Source organism: Taudactylus pleione, unplaced genomic scaffold (assembly GCF_031769625.1).
Source record: "Taudactylus pleione unplaced genomic scaffold, aTauple2 ptg001161l, whole genome shotgun sequence".
Taxonomy (NCBI): domain Eukaryota; kingdom Metazoa; phylum Chordata; class Amphibia; order Anura; family Myobatrachidae; genus Taudactylus; species Taudactylus pleione.
Genome location: NW_028285562.1, coordinates 525,579 through 545,976, shown reverse-complemented (window position 1 = coordinate 545,976; position 20,398 = coordinate 525,579). Strand labels below are relative to the sequence as shown.

Sequence of the window (20,398 nt, the reverse complement as noted above, 5' to 3'; positions counted from 1 at the left end):
AGTGACAGGAGAAGCCGTTTGTAGGTGGTAACAGGGGCTGGCCATTAAAAATGGGGGAGTGGAGGTGCAAACGCAGGCGTGCTTGAGCATCTCAACAGTGTTTTACAGGTGTGCATAACTAAAAGACAGCATCATAGTACATGTCACCTGGCTTGTTTTTACACTGAAGAGCTCGCAGTGCTTGCGGCAGGGTATGGTCAACCTCAAGCGCTGCGATCACATCCGATGTACCGATGGTTGCATACACTTCCTAGACATGACATGTACAGGTGGGCGTCTTAAAACAGGCTGGTGGGTGTCTGCATACACTATGTGATCGCTCTCTAAGAAATACTGGGCGTGCTAATGCAATGCTGTGCGGTAGCACTGCCTATGCAATTTGCATCATACTTGCCTACCCTCCCGATTTGGTCGGGAGCCTCCCGGAAATCGGGTGCCGCTCCCGGAAAGGTAGGCAAGCCTCCCGGTCCCCGGCGATCTATCTACCCCCCCTGCGAATACAGTATAATCCCCGGCAGCGGGGGGGCCGGTGACGCGATTTGCGCTGAATCGCGTCATCGTGGCCCCACCCCTGCTTCACAATGCCATTTATGTAGGCATTGTGAAGAGGGGGCGGGGCCGCGATCGCGCTGTCACGCCCATGCCCTGCCCCCATTGTCGAGTCATTTTATGGGCCACGCCCCCTTTTGATGTGGCACGCCCCCCCTGCTGAGGACGCCCGACAGCTCCTTCCCGGAAGGAGGGAGCTAGAAGTCGGCAAGTGTGATTTGCATACACATCGTGCGAGCGATCGCAACTAGCGAGCGGCTCTGAATCAGGTCCAGTGTCCTGATGTCTGTGTATTAGGAGGAATGGAGAGGTCTGTGTCCTAATGTCTGTGTATTAGGAGGAGGGGAGAGTTCTGTGTCCTGATGTCTGTGTATTAGGAGGAGAGGAGAGGGCTGTGTTCTGATGTCTGTGTATTAGTAGGCGGGAGGAGGTCAGTGGCCTGATGTCTGTGTATTGGGAGGAGGGGGAGAGAGCTGTGTCCTGATGTCTGTGTATTAGGAGGAGAGGACTGTGTCCTGATGTCTGTGTATTAGGAGGAGGGGAGAGGTCTGTGTCCTGATGTGTGTGTATTAGTAGGAGGGGGAGGACAGTGTGTCCTGATGTCTGTGTATTAGGAGGAATGGAGAGGTCTATGTCCTAATGTCTGTGTATTAGGAGGAGAGGAGAGGGCTGTGTCCTGATGTCTGTGTATTAGGAGGAGAGGTCTATGTCCTAATGTCTGTGTATTAGTAGGAGGGGGGAGGTCAGTGTGTCCTGATGTCTGTGTATTAGGAGGAGGGGAGAGGTCTGTGTCCTGATGTCTGTGTATTAGGAGGAGGGGAGAGGTATGTGTCCTGATGTCTGTGTATTAGTAGGAGTGGGGAGGTCAGTGGCCTGATGTCTGTGTATTAGGAGGGGGAGAGGTCTGTGTGTCCTGATGTCTGTGTATTAGGAGGAGGGGAGAGGTCTGTGTCCTGATGTCTGTGTATTAGGAGGAGGGGAGAGGTATGTGTCCTGATGTCTGTGTATTAGTAGGAGTGGGGAGGTCAGTGGCCTGATGTCTGTGTATTAGGAGGGGGAGAGGTCTGTGTGTCCTGATGTCTGTGTATTAGGAGGAGGGGAGAGTTCTGTGTCCTGATGTCTGTGTATTAGGAGGAGGGGAGAGGGCTGTGTCCTAATGTCTGTGTATTAGGAGGAGGGGAGAGGTCTGTGTGTCCTGATGTCTCTGTGTATTAGGAGGAGGGGGAGATGGCTGTGTGCTGATGTCTGTGTATTAGGAGGAGGGGAGAGGTCTGTGTCCTGATGTCTGTGTATTAGGAGGAGGGGGAGAGGGCTGTGTCCTGATGTCTGTGTATTAGGAGGAGGGGAGAGGGCTGTGGGCTTGATTCAGACCCGCTCGCGTGCGTGCAGCGCTCACAAGCGGGTCGATGGTCCCCCACTGCGCATGCGCACGCCGGAGCTGGCTCCGGCGTGTGCATGCGCGAGACCCGGCCAGCGACGGACGCTCCATCGCTACGGGTCTTGCACCAAAGCAGGGCAGCTGTCAATTGTGATTGACAGCTTGCCCTGTTTTGGAGGCGGGCAGGGGGGGGTGACTGGCCTAACGGAGGCGTTCCCAAAGGAACGCCTGCCATTTGGGGGCGGCCCCACTGACATCACGAGTGATGTCAGTGGGTGAGCTTCCGGCTCTACTAGAGCCGAAAGCTCACTGGGGCTTGCGGGAACGAGACCCTACCACAAGGGTCTTGTCGCAAGCCCCGATGGTCGTGACCATCGCGACCATTACCTGGCCGCTCGCTAAAGCTGTGGGTGGTCACCCACAGCTTAGCGAGCGGCCAGGAGGCCATCTTTAAAAAAAAACAGGGACGCCCTGATTCAGAGCGAGCGCTCTCAAAGAGCGTCCGGCTCTGAATCAGGCACTGTGTCCTAATGTATGTGTATTAGGAGGAGGGGAGAGGTCAGTGTGTCCTGAGGAGGGGAGAGGGCTGTGTCCTGATATCTGTGTATTAGGAGGAGGGGAGAGATCCGTACAAACAGGTAGCAATTGTAATGCATTCCACCAAAATTCTGGTCACTGGCCGTGCTCTTCATGTAGTGACTGCTGGAAGAATCACAGGGAGACACCTTTCTCAATATGGGGGTGATTCAGAGCTGTACGCAGATCGCATCCCTGCTTCATTGGATGCAGCAGTGATGCGAAAATATGGTAATGCCGCAGGAGGCATCTGAAGAAAAAAGACTCCTCCTGTCAGCATCGCAGATCCAAGTGCTGCGCTAAAGAAGCAGCATCGGATCACCATCGGTCGCGATGGTTGCAGTCATCGCCCATCTGAATAAGTCTTCAACTCTGTGTCTATAAATAGAGGTCCCATTTACTGTATCACTGATTCCAGGACTAAAGTGTCCATTCCGTTTATCCTTGTGTCCATAATAAAACATCCTGGGAATATTGTCTATAGCTGCAGTTTTTGGGCCTAATTCAGACCCACTTGCGAGCACTGAGCGCTCGCAAGCGGGTCGATGTTGGCCCAGTGCGCATGCGCACGACGGACCCGGCTCCGTCGTGCGCATGAGCGAGACCCGGATAACGACGGCCAAGCTGTCGCTATGAGTCTCGTACCAAAGGGGGCCTGCTGTCAATGGTGAGTGACAGCACGCCCCCTTTGGTGGGCGTGCCGGGGGCGTGGCTGGCCAGATGGATGCGTTCCTATGGGAACGCCTACCGTCTGGGACCGGCCCCACTGACATCACAAGTGATGTCAGTGGGAGTGCTTTTGGCTCTGATAGAGCCAAAAGCACTCCAGGGCTTTGCGGCAACGAGACCCTACCACAAGGGTCTCGTCGCAAGCCCAATGGTTGCGATGGTCTTGACCATCGCGACCATCTTCCTGGCCGCTCACTATAGCTGTGAGTGGTCACCCACAGCTATACGAGCGGCCAGGAGGCCGCTCTAAAATTAGGAAGGACGGCCCTGAGCGAGGAGCCTTTACTCCATGTTTGGTCATAGAATTTTTGGGCGGAATGCACTAAGTATTGCATCTGCGATGCCATACATACCGACTATGTACGACTCTCAAATTTCAAAAACATTTACAGGTTTTTTTTTTTTTTAATTGTAAATACTTTTTTTGACTAGTTAAAGATGTTATTTAAATTTAGTGGGGTTTTTTTTTTTTAAAGGAAAGCAAAACACTCATTGATATACAAACATTGAATGGCAAACATGCTCCACAATTCTAAATTACATACTGTAAACATCATTGAGGCTTTTGAACTAATTTAACATTTTTGAGCATCATTAGCTAGTATGTAAGTTTTATGCCATTTTATTTACAATATGCCAGTCTGATCTAATCTCTTTTTTATATATTCTCAGATGACTGGAAAATGACGTGATTGGCACAAAGATATTGTGGATGTTTCGTATGTACATATGTAAGGTCAGTATCAATGTACTGTATCATGTGGTCAGGGTGACAGACTCTATGGGGGCGATTAAATTCAGCGCGAAGCTGAATAACCCCGGGATGGATTTTCCGTAGCTATTCAATTCGCTTTTAGACCAATTAAAGGAATTCTTCTGGCACCCTCCGGCAGCGAAGCTGTTTTTCAGCTTAGCACGGCGCTAACAGCCTCGCGGTCAGCACTTATCAGCGCAGTGAATTGAATAGCTCCGGGATCTCCATCCTGGGGATATTCACAGCGCGCTTAATTGAATCGCCCCTTATGTTACAGAGCCTGCTCCTGTCTGTGTGTACCTTTGGTGGCAGGGACAGATCCCATGTCACATAGCTCCCGCCTGTCTGTGTCACCCTGTGGTGGCAGGGACAGATCCCATGTCACATAGCTCCCTCCTGTCTGTGTCACCCTGTGGTGGGAGGGACAGACCCCATGTCACATAGCTCCCTCCTGTCTGTGTCACCCTGTGGTGGGAGGGACAGTCTCCATGTCACATAGCTCCCTCCTGTCTGTGTCACCCTGTGGTGGGAGGGACAGACTCCATGTCACATAGCTCCTCCTGTCTGTGTCACCCTGTGGTGGGAGGGACAGACCCCATGTCACATAGCTCCCTCCTGTCTGTGTCACCCTGTGGTGGGAGGGACAGACTCCATGTCACATAGCTCCCTCGTGTATCACCCTGTGGTGGGAGGGGCAGATCCCATGTCATATAACTCTCTCCTGTCTGTGTCGCCCTGTGGTGGGAGGGACAGACTCCATGTCACATAGCTCCCTCCTGTCTGTGTCACCCTGTGGTAGGAATGACAGATCCCATGTCACATAGCTTCCTCCTGTCTGTGTCACCCTGTGGTGGGAGGGACAGACTCCATGTCACATAACCTCCTCCTGTCTGTGTCACCCTGTGGTGGAGGGACAGACTCCATGTCATATAGCTCCCTCCTGTCTGTGTCACCCTGTGGTAGGAATGACAGACTCCATGTCACATAGCTCCCTCCTGTCTGTGTCACCCTGTGGTAGGAAGGACAGATCCCATGTCATATAGCTCCCTCCTGTCTGTGTCACCCTGTGGTGGGAGGGACAGACTCCATGTCACATAACCTCCTCCTGTCTGTGTCACCCTGTGGTGGGAGGGACAGACCCCATGTCACATATCTCCCTCCTGTCTGTGTCACTCTGTGGGAGGGACAGACCCCATGTCACATAGCTCCCTCCTGTCTGTGTCACCCTGTGGTGGGAAGGACAGATCCCATGTCACATAGCTCCCTCCTCTCTGTATCACCCTGTGGTGGGAGGGACAGACCCCATGTCACATAGCTCCCTCCTGTGTGTGTCACCCTGTGGTGGGAGGGACAGACCCCATGTCACATAGCTCCCTCCTGTCTGTGTCACCCTGTGGTGCGAGGGACAGACCCCATGTCACATAGCTCCCTCCTGTGTGTGTCACCGTGTGGTGGTACATTCTATAAAATGAAAGGTACAAGCTGATGGTTTGCTTTGGGTAACTTCTCCACTCTTAAGGAGGCTTGGTACATCTACCCTTTACTCACATTTAGCGGAATGCATGACACATCGCACTCGGGATGCGATTCATCCTGCTGCTGTTCGCATGCACGCCGGTATGCATGAAGGAATGCGCAGATGACAGCTCTCTCGGTAAGAGCGGTTCTTTGTGAATGAGGGACTTCCAGGTCTAAGACCCAGAAGTCCCTCTGGTGTCATTCTGTGCATGTGCAGAATGACACATGCACCACTGGGGGGTGCTGGGAGGGATCCGATTGGATCAGGAGATGGCGTCACCCACCGCATCCATGCCAGGCTTGGCGCATATGAGAAATGCGGTCAAACGTCAGCATTTTGGAGGTTTGACCGCATTTCTTCCTTTGCTGCATCCTGCCCATGATCATCTCCACTCTGTAATGGCTCCCTACCTTCCAGATTTTAGGAGGACAGTCCTTATTTGATGGCGCTGACCTGCTGTCACACTCGGGACCGAATTGTCCTGATCTCCGGGGTGGGTAGGCGGTATTTCCGTTTACCACTGCTTTGTACAGCTTATCAGAGCATGCACCAATGGCACGTGCATGCAACACCTGTTCACTGCTACTCCACTATGTTCTAAAAGCGTAGTAGGAGGGGCACTGGATAGTGGGCCTCAATCAGCAAGTATTGCAACTGATTAAAGTGTAGGCAGACGGTCGATTGTTGCATACTGCGCATGCATATGCATAGCTGTGCGCGAATGCCTCACTGCGATCGGGACTGCAAGTTAGCAATTTAGTGGTAGGGTCAGACCTGCCTTAAATGTGTGAGTGGCTACAGTGTAGTTCGATGTTACCGATGTTTTGGCTGGATTGCAAGGTATTGCGGATGTGCAGAGGGGAAGTGGGCGTCTGCATGTTGTCCGTGCGAGTGCTTTGCGATTATTAGCATACTTTCTCAGAAGAACTGCGTGCGCGATAGCATCTGCGATCCTTGCTGAATGACGCCCAGAGACCATAAGGGGCAGCATGGTGCTTTTCAGCACTATGCTTGCCCCTGGAGGCGTGGCTGCACTCTACTACCTCCCTTACGTGGACACATCCCTGTTCCGTTCTGTACATGGAACGTATGGATACCAGCAACACAACAGTTATGATTACCTAAAGGGTAAGGAGGGAGCATAGTTTATTGGGAAAGGGGTGTGCTCTGTTTTGTCCAGATTTTCCAGTCAGAAATGTAGGTAGATAACTTCACATCACGCAATGTGTATTGCTTTCCTGTAAGTGTCATTCATTGTTTAATTGATGTATCAGGGCTCCTGTGGTGGGAGGGACAAGCTTCATGGCCATAATCTGATTGTATTGTTATGGAATAGTGGGCGGAACAGGCTACATAATGTCATCTTTTGTGGATCATTCTCTTATATCCTATTAACGGCTGTTACTAATAAGCATTTAATGCTCATCCTTAAAGCCTGTTAAATGTAAGTGAATGGACCTTTCACTTTCAACATTGACAGCAGTGTTCAAAATCGTTAGCGCTCTGTACAATACAACAGAGCTGTACAGACATTCCCATTGAGTACATAGGACATTATGCTGGGGGGAAGCGGCAGGAACATTCTTCCAGTGCTCTGATCAAAGAAAAGGTACAATAATTTATCTGTGGTCTAACAGCCGATGGTTCACCTCTCTGTGTGTATGTGTACAGTACAAGCAATTAAGCACATGGTGCCGTGTTATTACCTGTATGCAGAGATGTGATCCCCTCTGTACTGGGATTATAGGTCGATTTCTCAAAGGATATAGGGCCTCATTTACTAACGAGTTTTATCACCAAAATGAGTGATACATTTCACTATGTATGATAAATGATGCTCCAGCCAATCAGCTCTCAACTGTTAGAAAAATTACAGTTGGGAGCTGATTGGCTGGAGCACCATTTATCATACACAGTGAAATGTATCACTCGTTTTGGTGATAAAACTCGTTAGTAAATGGGGGCCATAAAGCTGCCAAAGTATGTAAATCCCGCGATCGCACGGCAAGACATTAGCATGCCCACTATGTCTTGCCGTGCGATCGCGGAATGTATTTAGATGCCCACCAGCCTGTCACACGACGCGCACTTTCCCTTAGTAACACACGTCATCTCCAGGAAGTGTATGCAACAATCGGTAACATCGAGTAACATCGGATCTATACGCAGCACTTGTGGCTGACCATACCCTGCTGCAAGCACTGCGAGTGCTGTAATTCAGCCATGTGACTTGTACGCTGACGCTGCGTCTTAATTAATCACACCCCTGAAACGGCGTTCAGAAGCACAGACACGCCTGCGTTCGCACCACCACACCCCCGTTACCATCGACCACCCCCTGTCACCACCCACAAATGGCTCCTCCTGTCACTCATTCTAGCGAGGTGTCTTATGTACAAGGGGCTTTCGCTTTGCGATCACATGGACTAGTTCGCGCACTGCGTCTTATACGCATGCGCAGATTGAAAAAATCGGCAGGCTACATGCGAACGCAGCCTAGTGAGCGGGTCTGAATCGGGCCCTATATATTAAGAGGTTACCGCTAGTGATAGCACTGCTTTGTAATAGGGATGCCTATTTAATGTTCTGTCTAACAGAGGAAAATCACTGAAATAAAGCTTTATTCTTTAATAAAGCATTTTTCTTCAATGTATACATATAGTAAATATATATATATATATATATTTTTAAATCTTTTAAATCTTTTTTCACACTTTTAAAAAAAAAATTTGCCAAGTGAAACGAAAAGCCCCAAATCATAGTAATAATAATACTTGATCTTTACCATCCGCATTTTGATAAATAGGGCCTTGCGTATCTTTGACTGTGCCATGTGGACTGGAGCCGGCACCCTGTGTCCTATAAACACATATGTTGGGTGTTGGTGCAGTTCTGGGTCAGATTCCTTATAACCCCTATACAGTCTGAGCACTAAGGGGGTTATTCCTCAGGCAGTATAGGAGTTACAAGGAGTCTGACCCAGAACTGGAATGTGTTGCAGGGTAAGGGGCACCGGGAGTTGTCTGTCTGCTCCCCGGGTGTTGAAATAACCCATTTTGTGTCATTCCTCCCAAACTCCTGGTTTCCTCTTTAATCTCTTGCCAGGGGGAGGGAATGCGGGAGTCTGCTCTCTGTCACTGAGAAGGAATGGGGAAGGGGGTTGTGGGTTACATTCTTAACCCATTAACCTCCAAGGTATCATTCATATAAATCAGTATGCATTGAAGTCCTGTTCCATATAAAAGCTATGTAAAAACCTTTGTTACTCCCCTTTTGTTCAGCATAACTAATTCCATGTAACTCCTCCCAAATGTATGTATAATTACCCATAAGCCCTCCCTCTGTATAACTACATCCTATGCTCTCTGCTTTACCCCAGGCCAGCAGTGGCGTATGTATAATGGGAACAGGGTGTGCCGCGTTGGCGCTGCATAGATCACTGGGATAATGGCACAGCGGCCATTTTACCGGCAATTTGCGCATGGACAGTACAAAAATCACAGGGATGATTGCGCAGACACCATGTTTTCGGAGATCAGCGCATGCACGGTGCTAGAGTCTACTCAGTTGAAACGTCAGTTAGAGAGGAGGGGGCCTGGACACGGGTCCCATCCTCTCTTACTACGCCCCTGCAGGCCAGGTTCAGTCCTCAATTTAAATGTTTATCGCTAATGACCAACTGCGCATTAACCACTCATGCTGACTTATGGTGCGTACACACGGTACGATTAAAATGGACGATATGAACAATAACGATATCGATCATATCGTTATCGTGCATTTTTCGCCCATCAACGTCATGCGATGCGCGGAACGTATGATCGATATCGATGCAGGCCAACCTAATCGATATAAACCCGGTTGGCCCGCGATCATTGATCGCGGGTCGTTATAGTTGTTGGTGTATTGGTGGTGTGCTGGATGGTCAATGTCGATCGTCCAGCACACCCGGGAGATCGTACAACGATATTGTTCTAGTTGTCGATCGTCCCATCTGTATGGACCATTAGGGGTAGATGTATCAATAATACAGTATTAAAATAAGATATTTTACATGAAGATGGATGCTTTTGTGCTTGTAAATGATAATTATAGGGGGGAAATGTCTCAAACCATCTGAAGAGGACAGATGGAAAACTTGTTCGTAGCATCCAATCAGCTTATAGTTATCATTTTATAGTATATAATAGATAAACAATAGGATCTGTTTGGTTGCTATTGGAAACTCCTTCACATGTCCCTTTTATATGGTTTGAGACATCGCCCCCTGTGGTTGTGGTTATCACTGGCAAGCACAACAGAATCCGTCTTCGTGTAAAATATCTGATTAGTTATAGCCTGACTATGTTTTTCCGCTTGTGATTATATTTCTGTTCTTAGCTATTTTCTTGTTAATGGGAATTTCGGTAATAGAGGGATGTCCTGGGTCCCCGCTGACCTGACTCTTTCCCTCGGGGCTGATAGGGGATGAGGCCGTCTTGGCAGTAACCAGACTGGGTTAGAAATGTTTATTTATAGAGAAAATATATTCCATATAAGGGGAAGGGATGTGGGAGAGAGGGGGCCGGGGAAGGAGAAGACGTTCAGAAGTGTTGCAGAAGGAACTAGAGGCTCAGCATGAAATGACTGCACGCTGTACGGATTCTTGTGTGCTATAATGTATGTTAGGGAGGTTAAATATTTCTCTTATAAACATATGTGCAAGAAGGTTGTTGATTAGTGCAGACGCACCCTACTACAGTTCACACCAGTCCCTGTTATTATTGATAGTTATGGGGAATCCAGATTATTGTTATTATTACACTTTATTTGTATAGTGTCAACATATTCAACAACTGTCACCAGTGCACATGTGTATGCTGGGTGTGTGGGCTATATTTCAGTTAAAAATTCAGGTTCAAGGTAAATTTCTCTAGTGTGTGGTACTTCCACTACCTCTAGCTTACTACGGCTCCCTCTAGTGTTCTGGTCGTAGCTCTAACAGTAACCTGCTGAAAGACACTCATTGGTTAACACAATATGCTGCTTCTTACTGGGTAATAGAACCACATCCACAGTCTGTTTAGGGATGGCCATCAGTGGGTTAACCATCGATGGTGCCACTGGTGCTTAACATGGATGGCATGAACCCATTGATGGGAAACCATCAATGATTTGCACAAACCTGCTGTGAGAAATGGGAGGCGGGCCATTCAGGGAAGGGGGTGGGGCTTTGCGGTGTACTGGAGGGCACACAAAAAAAAAACACTTTGCTGTCTCTCAGCTATGGATGGCAGAACCATCGGATCTCCATCACCAATGTCAAAACCATCGACCAGAGGAAATATGCCGGAGAAGGTGAGAATTTGTCTGCTTCATGATCAGTGGCGTCCCTCCCCGTGGTGACACCCCGTGTGTGGAGGGTAGTAGTGCTGTGCGCCTGCAAAAAAGGGGCCATGGGCAGGGGGCGTGACCGTGAGGCCTTGTGGCACGAACTCCCGTTTTGATCACTCCGGGGTCCCGGAGATGCGGACTGCTCCCAGGGACCAGTCTATGTGCAGTCTGCAGGCTCCCTTACTGTGTCAGGAGCCGAGTGCTGCATGTAATGCTACAGTGCAGCACCCGGGTCCTGTCTGCGGGTGACACCCGAGTGCGGCCCGCAGCCCCCATCCCCCCTTGTGACGCCACTGTTCATGGGAACCCTGACGCTGTGCAATACCGTACAACTCTGCAGCAGGCCCACGGAGGGTAAGACATAGTTGAAAAGAAACAGGAAACCATAAAGTTGACAGTGATAAATTGTAACCTGTAGCCACATGGCTGTCTCCCGAGGGTCATTAGATTTCCATCTGAACACAATTGTGGATCAGCATACAGTATACTGGGATAGTGTAAAGAAAATTTGGGGATTCTGTGTAATTATTATTATAATACTAAAATTATTATTTCTCCATGGTACATAATTGGTTTTCATAGAGCATGTAAAGATGTGAGGACTGTATGAGCGTCTATTATTTTGTGGATTTGCAGATAAAACTTCAGACTCTCACGCAGCCTTCAAATCTTTACATGCTCTATGAAAACCAATTATATACCCTATCTATCAATTTTAACTTTTTTCCTCCTAAAGTACTGTTCTATGTAGCCTAATTCTTGTCTTATTTTAATTATAGGGACATTAGAACTGTATATAGCATATGACACTTATTACTAATACCCCTATCACACATAGCCGAAATACCTGGGTTTTTGCACAGACCCGGGTCTAGACTATGTATGAAAGGGGCAGATGTGGGTTGGAGTCCCGGGTCGTCTGTACTGTGCATGGCATAATCCGGGTAGTGATGTCCTAGGTCATGCCTAAAAGGCTCTGCTTGGCCGGCTCAGTGTCGCTTAGAGATAACATAATCTCTAACCGTCCACTGCCTGACAGAAGACCCCGGTCACTGAAAGACCTGGTTCTGGTGTGAAGGGTGACGACCCGGGCAGGGCCGTCCGGAGCCTAATATTTTTGGTAAGCGAAGATACATTTTGGCGCCCCCTGGCTGAATTTGCACACTCTGAAGGTGCGTGCACCCGTCAAAGGAAAGGGGTGTGGACTCATGGGAAAGGCCATAATCACGAGCGACAATCATGCTGGGTACATGCTGTTGGGCATGCTCTCAGTCCCTTTCTCCAGTGAATAGATGCCGCATGCATGCACATGTCATCTATTCACCATTTACCCCCCCCATCTCGCACACTTTGTCGCCAAAATAGGGATGTTTGGGAGGCATGCTAAAGGAAAGGTCTCAAAAGAAAGGGGCGTGGTCACACAATAGTATTCCCAATTCAAACTACACCGCACAGTAGCACAATCTTATTCACATTGCACCGCACATAGTGCCCCTGATTCACTTTACACCACATAGTAGTGTCCCTTATTTATGTTCTGACACACAGTAGTGCCCCTTTTATACAATGCCAACATTAGTGCCCCTTATACATAATGCCCACAGTAGTAGTGCCCCTAATACAATGCCTACAGCAGTAGTGGCACTTATACATAATGTCCACAGCAGTGGTACCCCTTCTGCAGTGCAGTCAATAGTGGTGCCCCTTCTGCAATGCCTCCATTAGTAGTGGCCCCAGTAGTAATGCCCCCTGTAGCCCCTGTAGAATTGCCTCCTGTAGCCCCGTAGTAGTGCCCCCAGTAGCCTCTATAGTAGTACCCCCAGTAGAAGTGCCGCCAGTAGCCCCTGTAGGAGTGCCCCAGTAGCCCCTGTAGTAGTGCCCCCAGTAGTCCCTGTAGTAGTGTCCCCGGGAAGAAGTGTGGCGCTGACGGGAAGAAGAGTGGCGCGGGGGGAGGGACGGGCGGGGAAGGAGTGTGGTGGCGGGAGTAGGGTATGAGTTTGGCCGCGCTGGGGATTGAGCGCCCTCTGCCGGCCCTGGACCCGGGAATAACCCTGGTTGTCACCCACGTGTGAACGGGGGGAAGCACAGAAAACCCTGGCTTCAACCCGTGCTCAGTGTCGTGGGTCCAAGCTGGGGTTTTACGTGTGAAAGGGGTGTAAGTAATACCTCTTTTCCACCTAAATCCCGGGTCTGACCCGAGATTTGGAATACAGATTATTCCCGGTTCGGTGCCATTCATACTGCACACGGGTGCAGTGGAACTCTTCTCCCAGGGCTTGGAGATGACATCTCCAAGCCCCGAAAAACCCGGAAGTCCCCATGCTGTAAACGGGGGTTGGGCGACCCGGGCTACCTGTCTACACTGCAGAGTTACATGGGTCGTATTAAACCCTACAAATTACCTGGGGTTGGATTGCCGGGTCACTCGAGCCGGGAATCCAAAGCTGTCCCCTTTTATACCTAGCACCAACCTGGGTTAACCCTGCAATATCCTGGGTTTTAGCTGTGGTGTAAAAGGGGTATAACATTGAAAGGCAGTAAGGGGCAGATGTATCAAGCCTTGTGGGCAGATTTAATAAGCCACAGGATTGCTCACCCCTGAGCTATTCAATTAGTGTTGCTGCCCCACTGAGTAAGCAGCAGAGGGTGCACTTAACTCAACTTTAAATGCACTTCTGGAGCTTACTGAGTGGGGTAACCTTCATGGATTAATGTGCATTAGCAGCTGGTTTACTGAACTTGGGACATTGCCTAATAATTGAATAGCTCCGGTGTTAAACCCGTAGTTTTAGCTGCACATTAAAGAGAGAGATAAGGTGGAGAAGGTGTCCAATGAACATCCAACTGTCATTTATCTAGGACAGTTTTTGAAATGACAGGCACTGACTGGTTGCTATGGGCAACTGCTCCACTTCATCTCTCTCCAAGGGGACTATTTAATAAGCTTTGTTAGGACATAAAGTAAACGAAGGTAAGGTACCAGCCAATCAGCTCCTAACTGTCATTTTTCAAACACAGCTTGTGAGATGGCAGTTAGGAGCTGATTGGCTGGTACCTTACCTCCGTTCACTTTATCTCCTAACAAAGCTTAGTAAATAGACCCCCAAGGCTTGATACATTTTCCCCTTAGTGTATAACAACTGAACAGCTTAGGAAGTTTTAACAGTGTTGAAAAAGGTGACTTTTATACCCAAATAACCCTGTACTGACTGGCTTGCTAGCAGCTGATAGGACAGCCCCATATTTCTAAATTTTCTCTAACACATTCCAGATGTATTCTAACATGAGACTGATGCAGCGCAGATAGGAAGAGCCTCCTTATAGACAGGGTGCGGCACTAGAAAAGCATTAAGGGACTGTCTGGACAATTTAACACAAACAAGCTCCACATGTTATATGAGCTTCGTTGATGCTTGTTTACACTGCAGTGATTGATCATCCTGCGTTAATTTGCTGTGTTTCTTATGCAATTAGTGGCAATTTCAAAACTTCCTTCCATATATAATGGGGCCACCCACATTGTAACCTCACGGCGTGGTATGACCGGTGTGCTTTCTCAATGCTTTAGTTGTGGCTTGTTTCTGCTCGCTTAGCACTTTTGTTCTCAGACCATAGCTTCCAGCCTCTATTACCACCCTATACCCCACTACACAACTGTGGTCAGTGGGCCTAATTCAGCAAGGAACACAGGGCCTGATTCAGACCCGGTCTCAAGCGCTGAGCGCTCGCAACCGGGTCGATGGTGGCCCAGAGCGCATGCGCACGACGGAGTTGGCTCCGTCATGCCCATGCGCGAGACCCGGATAGCGACGGGCAATCCGTCGCTCCTGGTCTCGTACCAAGGGGGCGTGCTGTCGATGTTGTGACAGCACGCCCCCTTTGGTGGGCGGGCAGGGGGGTGGCTGGCCAGACGGAGGCGTTCTCATTAGAACGCCTACCGTCTGGGGGCGGCCCCACTGACATCACAAGTGATGTCAGTGGGAGAGCTTTCGGCTCTGTTAGAGCCGAAAACTCTCTGGGGCTTGCGGCAACGGGACCCTACCACAAGGGCCTCGTCGCAAACCCGATGGTCGCGATGGTCTTGACCATTGCGACCATCTTCCTGGCCGTTCGCTATAGCTGTGGGTGGTCACCCACAGCTATGCGAGCGGCCAGGAGGCCGCTCTAAAAAAAAATAGCCCGGCCCTGATTCAGAGCGAGCGCTCTGTCAGAGGGTCCGGCTCTGAATCAGGGCCACAGTTGCTAATACGCACGCAATCTAGCAATTGCGATCGGAACTGTGATTGCAGAGGCTACGCAGACCTAGAGCAGAGTGATTGACAGGAAGTGCCATTTGTGGGTGGTGACGGGGGAGGGGGGGTGGACGACCGAACGTAGGTGTGCCAGTGCGTTTCAACGCCGTTGCAGGGGCGTGCATAAATTAGCGTGCGTGGCTGTTAGCAATTTCTGAGTAAGGTTAGGGCTTGTGCAAGTGTTCTTATGAGTCCGATGTTAACGATTGTTTCGCTATGTTGTGTAGTATACGGATGTGAGTAAGGGGAAGTGGGCGTCCTTATATCAGGCTGCTATCGCAATGTGAATGCAAACATTTAAATATCACCACTGATATTAGCAACTGTGGTGCGTGCATATAAGCAGAATTGCGATCGATAGAGAATCAGGCCCAGAGTGTGAAAATATATGCCGATGGCAGCTCTGTCTTCTGTCCTGCACCAAACGCATATGTTCTTGTGGAGTTCAGCATTAGACAGGAAATGGGGCTGTTATGAGCCTGTAACAGCATTCAGGTGAAAGCCGTCCCAGCGGGCAGCTAGAGAGTTGAAAAAAAAATGGGAAAACAAAGAGATGTAGTCACATTACTGCTATTGGCCCGTATTGCTCACTAGTACCCAGAGAATGGGCATGCTTTGTGTATGAGCCAACAGGGATGGAGTCTGTATTGTACAGTATTCATCAGAGAATGGGGCCTAAATTGTGTATGAACTAATGGGCATAAAGATGTATTTTGTTTACTAGTCACCAGAGAATAGGGTCTGCATTATCTATGAGGCAATAGGTATGGAGTCTGCATTGTGCACTAGTCACCAGAGAAAATGGTCTTTATTGTGTATTAGCCAACAGGGATGGACTCTGCATTGTGCACTAGTCTGCAGAGAAAATTATATTTATTGTATATTAGTCAACAGGTATGGAGCCTGTATTGTGCACTAGTCCCCAGAGAAAATTACCTCAATTGTGTGTTAGCCAACACTGGTGGAGCCTGTTCTGTGCACTAGTCTTCAGAAGCTTGGGATGTTATTGTGCACCAGTCACCAAAGATTGGCCTGTAAGAGATCCTTTAGTAATACAGAGGTCCTAAGCGGTTAGCTGCACCCACAGCCCTCCACATTCTATGCTGCCCTGCCATCTCCCCGGCACTAACCCTGCTGTAAAGCAAAAGGAGCCATAAACTTTTATTGGATTGAAAAACTAATATTAACCTTTATTTATAATATATATGGTGCTGCCAACCTAATATACAGCACATTAAATCAGCCCTGTTGCGTGTGTGTGAAGTACAGAAATTAGACTGTAATATCCAGTGGGGCATAGACATGAATTATTTAGCTATTCTCTGTACAGTACTTGTTCATATGATGGAATCATATACGTCCGGCGGTTCAAATATCGACGCCTGCAGCGCGATTGGTGAAAATCCCGACAGCTCAGGTAAGTATACTATCCCTACCTATCTCCCCCCTAACCCTCCCTTAGGGGTGCCTAACTCTAACCTCCCCCCTAGTGCCTAACCCTAACCTCCCCCCGTTAGTGCCTAAACCTAACCCCCCCTCCCCGCACCCTAAACCTATCCCTGCCGGCGGGGGTGCCTAACCCAAACCTCCCCTCCAGTGCCTAAACCTAACCCCCCCTTCCCCTAGTCTAACCCTAACCTTCCCCGGAGGGGTGCCTAACCCTAAGTCCTCCCGGGGATCCCTAAACCCGGCGTCGGGATTAACATAGGCGTCGGTATTTCGACGCCTATGTTAAATCCCTTGCTGGGATTACAGTGTCGGGATTGAGACCGGCGGCCTTCTCATAACTACATCCCCATATGGTGGGGCTACAAACATAATAATAATACTAGACCATAGCAGAACATGAGGGAGGAGCAGTAACAGCTGTGTATGAGGAGTTGGTACAGGGATTATAGAGAGGTGTAGAGAAGGATGGAGGAGTAGTAACAGAGCTGTGTATGGAGAGTCTTTGCAGGAATAGTAGAGAGGTGTAGACTAGAGGAGGATGTGAGAAGTAGTGACAGCTGTGTATGGGGAGTCAGTGCAGTATTAGTAGAGAGGAGTAGTGTAGGATGGGAGGAGTAGTGACAGAGCTATATATAGGGTAGGGAGTCAGTACAGGATTAGTAGAGAGGTGTAGTGTAGGATGGGAGGAGTAGTGACAGAGTTATATATAGGGTAGGGAGTCAGTACAGGATTAGTAGAGAGGTGTAGCGTAGGATGGGAGGAGTAGTGACAGAGTTATATATAAGGTAGGGAGTCAGTACAGGATTAGTAGAGAGGTGTAGCGTAGGATGGGAGGAGTAGTGACAGAATTATATATAGGGTAGGGAGTCAGTACAGGATTAGTAGAGAGGTGTAGCGTAGGATGGGAGGAGTAGTGACAGAGTTATATATAAGGTAGGGAGTCAGTACAGGATTAGTAGAGAGGTGTAGCGTAGGATGGGAGGAGTAGTGACAGAATTATATATAGGGTAGGGAGTCTGTACAGGATTACTAGAGTAGTGTAGCGTAGGATGGGAGGAGTAGTGACAGAGTTATATATAAGGTAGGGAGTCAGTACAGGATTAGTAGAGAGGTGTAGCGTAGGATGGGAGGAGTAGGGACAGAGTTATATATAAGGTAGGGAGTCAGTACAGGATTAGTAGAGAGGTGTAGCGTAGGATGGGAGGAGTAGTCACAGAGTTATCTATAGGGTAGGGAGTCAGTACAGGATTAGTAGAGAGGTGTAGTGTAGGATGGAGAAGTAGTAGAGCTGTGTATGAAGAGTCAGTACAGGAATAGGAGAGAGGTGTAGACTAGAGGAGGATGTGAGAAATAGTGACAACTGTGTATGGGGAGTCAGTGCAGGAATAGTAGAGAGGTGTAGAGTAGGATGTGAGAAGTAGTGACAGCTGTGTATGGGGAGTCAGTGCAGGATTAGTAGAGAGGTGTAGCGTAGGATGGGAGGAGCAGTGACAGAGTTATATATAGGGTAGGGAGTCAGTACAGGATTAGTAGAGAGGTGTAGCGTAGGATGGGAGGAGCAGTGACAGAGCTATATATAGGGTAGGGAGTCAGTACAGGATTAGTAGAGAGGTGTAGCGTAGGATGGGAGGAGCAGTGACAGAGTTATATATAGGGTAGGGAGTCAGTACAGGATTGGTAGAGAGGTGTAGTGTAGGATGGGAGGAGTAGTGACAGAGCTATATATAGGGTAGGGAGTCTGTACAGGATTACTAGAGTAGTGTAGCGTAGGATGGGAGGAGTAGTCACAGAGTTATATATAGGGTAGGGAGTCAGTACAGGATTAGTAGAGAGGTGTAGCATAGGATGGGAGGAGTAGTGACAGAGTTATATATAGGGTAGGGAGTCAGTACAGGATTAGTAGAGAGGTGTAGCGTAGGATGGGAGGAGTAGTACAGAGTTATATATAAGGTAGGGAGTCAGTACAGGATTAGTAGAGAGGTGTAGCGTAGGATGGGAGGAGTAGTGACAGAGTTATATATAGGGTAGGGAGTCAGTACAGGATTAGTAGAGAGGTGTAGCGTAGGATGGGAGGAGTAGTGACAGAGCTATATATAGGGTAGGGAGTCTGTACAGGATTACTAGAGTAGTGTAGCGTAGGATGGGAGGAGTAGTGACAGAGTTATATATAGGTAGGGAGTCAGTACAGGATTAGTAGAGAGGTGTAGCGTAGGATGGGAGGAGTAGTGACAGAGTTATATATAAGGTAGGGAGTCAGTACAGGATTAGTAGAGAGGTGTAGCGTAGGATGGGAGGAGTAGTCACAGAGTTATCTATAGGGTAGGGAGTCAGTACAGGATTAGTAGAGAGGTGTAGTGTAGGATGGAGAAGTAGTAACAGAGCTGTGTATGAAGAGTCAGTACAGGAATAGGAGAGAGGTGTAGACTAGAGGAGGATGTGAGAAATAGTGACAACTGTGTATGGGGAGTCAGTGCAGGAATAGTAGAGAGGTGTAGAGTAGGATGTGAGAAGTAGTGACAGCTGTGTATGGGGAGTCAGTGCAGGATTAGTAGAGAGGTGTAGCGTAGGATGGGAGGAGCAGTGACAGAGTTATATATAGGGTAGGGAGTCAGTACAGGATTAGTAGAGAGGTGTAGCGTAGGATGGGAGGAGCAGTGACAGAGCTATATATAGGGTAGGGAGTCAGTACAGGATTAGTAGAGAGGTGTAGCGTAGGATGGGAGGAGCAGTGACAGAGTTATATATAGGGTAGGGAGTCAGTACAGGATTGGTAGAGAGGTGTAGTGTAGGATGGGAGGAGTAGTGACAGAGTTATATATAGGGTAGGGAGTCAGTACAGGATTAGTAGAGAGGTGTAGCGTAGGATGGGAGGAGCAGTGACAGAGCTATATATAGGGTAGGGAGTCAGTACAGGATTAGTAGAGAGGTGTAGCGTAGGATGGGAGGAGTAGTGACAGAGTTATATATAGGGTAGGGAGTCAGTACAGGATTGGTAGAGGTGTAGTGTAGGATGAGAGGAGTAGTGACAGTTATATATAGGGTAGGGAGTCAGTACAGGATTAGTAGAGCGGTGTAGCGTAGGATGGGAGGAGTAGTGACAGAGTTATATATAGGGTAGGGAGCCAGTACAGGATTAGTAGAGAGGTGTAGTGTAGGACGAGAGGAGTAGTGACAGTTATATATAGTGTAGGGAGTCAGTACAGGCATAGTAGAGCGGTATAGCGTAGGATGGGAGGAGTAGTGACAGAGTTATATATAGGTTAGGGAGCCAGTAGAGGCATAGTAGAGCAGTGTAGTGTAGGATGGGAGGAGTAGTGACAGTTATATATAGGGTAGGGAGTCAGTACAGGCATAGTAGAGCGGTGTAGCGTAGGATGGGAGGAGTAGTGACAGAGCTGTGTAGAGTCAGTACAAGGATCCATGAGTAGGATGGAGGGAATGGGAGCTACAAATTAGGTGTGAGTTATATTCATATATATATATACATGATCCCACATGTCATTTCCGTGCCATTTCATACCACTGATTATCTGAATATATTTCACACCACTATTACTTTCTAGCAACAGAGCTGGGTTGGAGGAGGAGGGTTGGCCCTCAGGCACAGTATATTGTGACATCAGCCCAGTAGAGTTTATGCCGCTTGTAGTTATCATACCCCCCTCCCCTTGAAGAATGAAGGAATGGGGAGAGGAGGGAGCACAGCTGCATACAGTGCGGGATGTTGTGGCTTGGAGCTAGGAAACTGAGAGCCTGCTGTCACTGTGATCAGGGGAACC

At 48.7% G+C, this 20,398-nt stretch overlaps 1 protein-coding gene across 2 annotated transcripts in view; it reads left to right on the top strand.

The window, feature by feature from the left end:
- Nucleotides 1-20,398, top strand: part of KANK2 (KN motif and ankyrin repeat domains 2) — a 124,749-nt gene that overhangs the window by 35,283 nt on the left and 69,068 nt on the right. For both annotated transcript variants that reach the window (XM_088462183.1, XM_088462182.1), the window contains exon 2: nt 3,905-3,968. The gene's annotated coding sequence lies outside the window, so the exon portion shown is untranslated. The remainder of the gene's footprint in view (nt 1-3,904; nt 3,969-20,398) is intronic.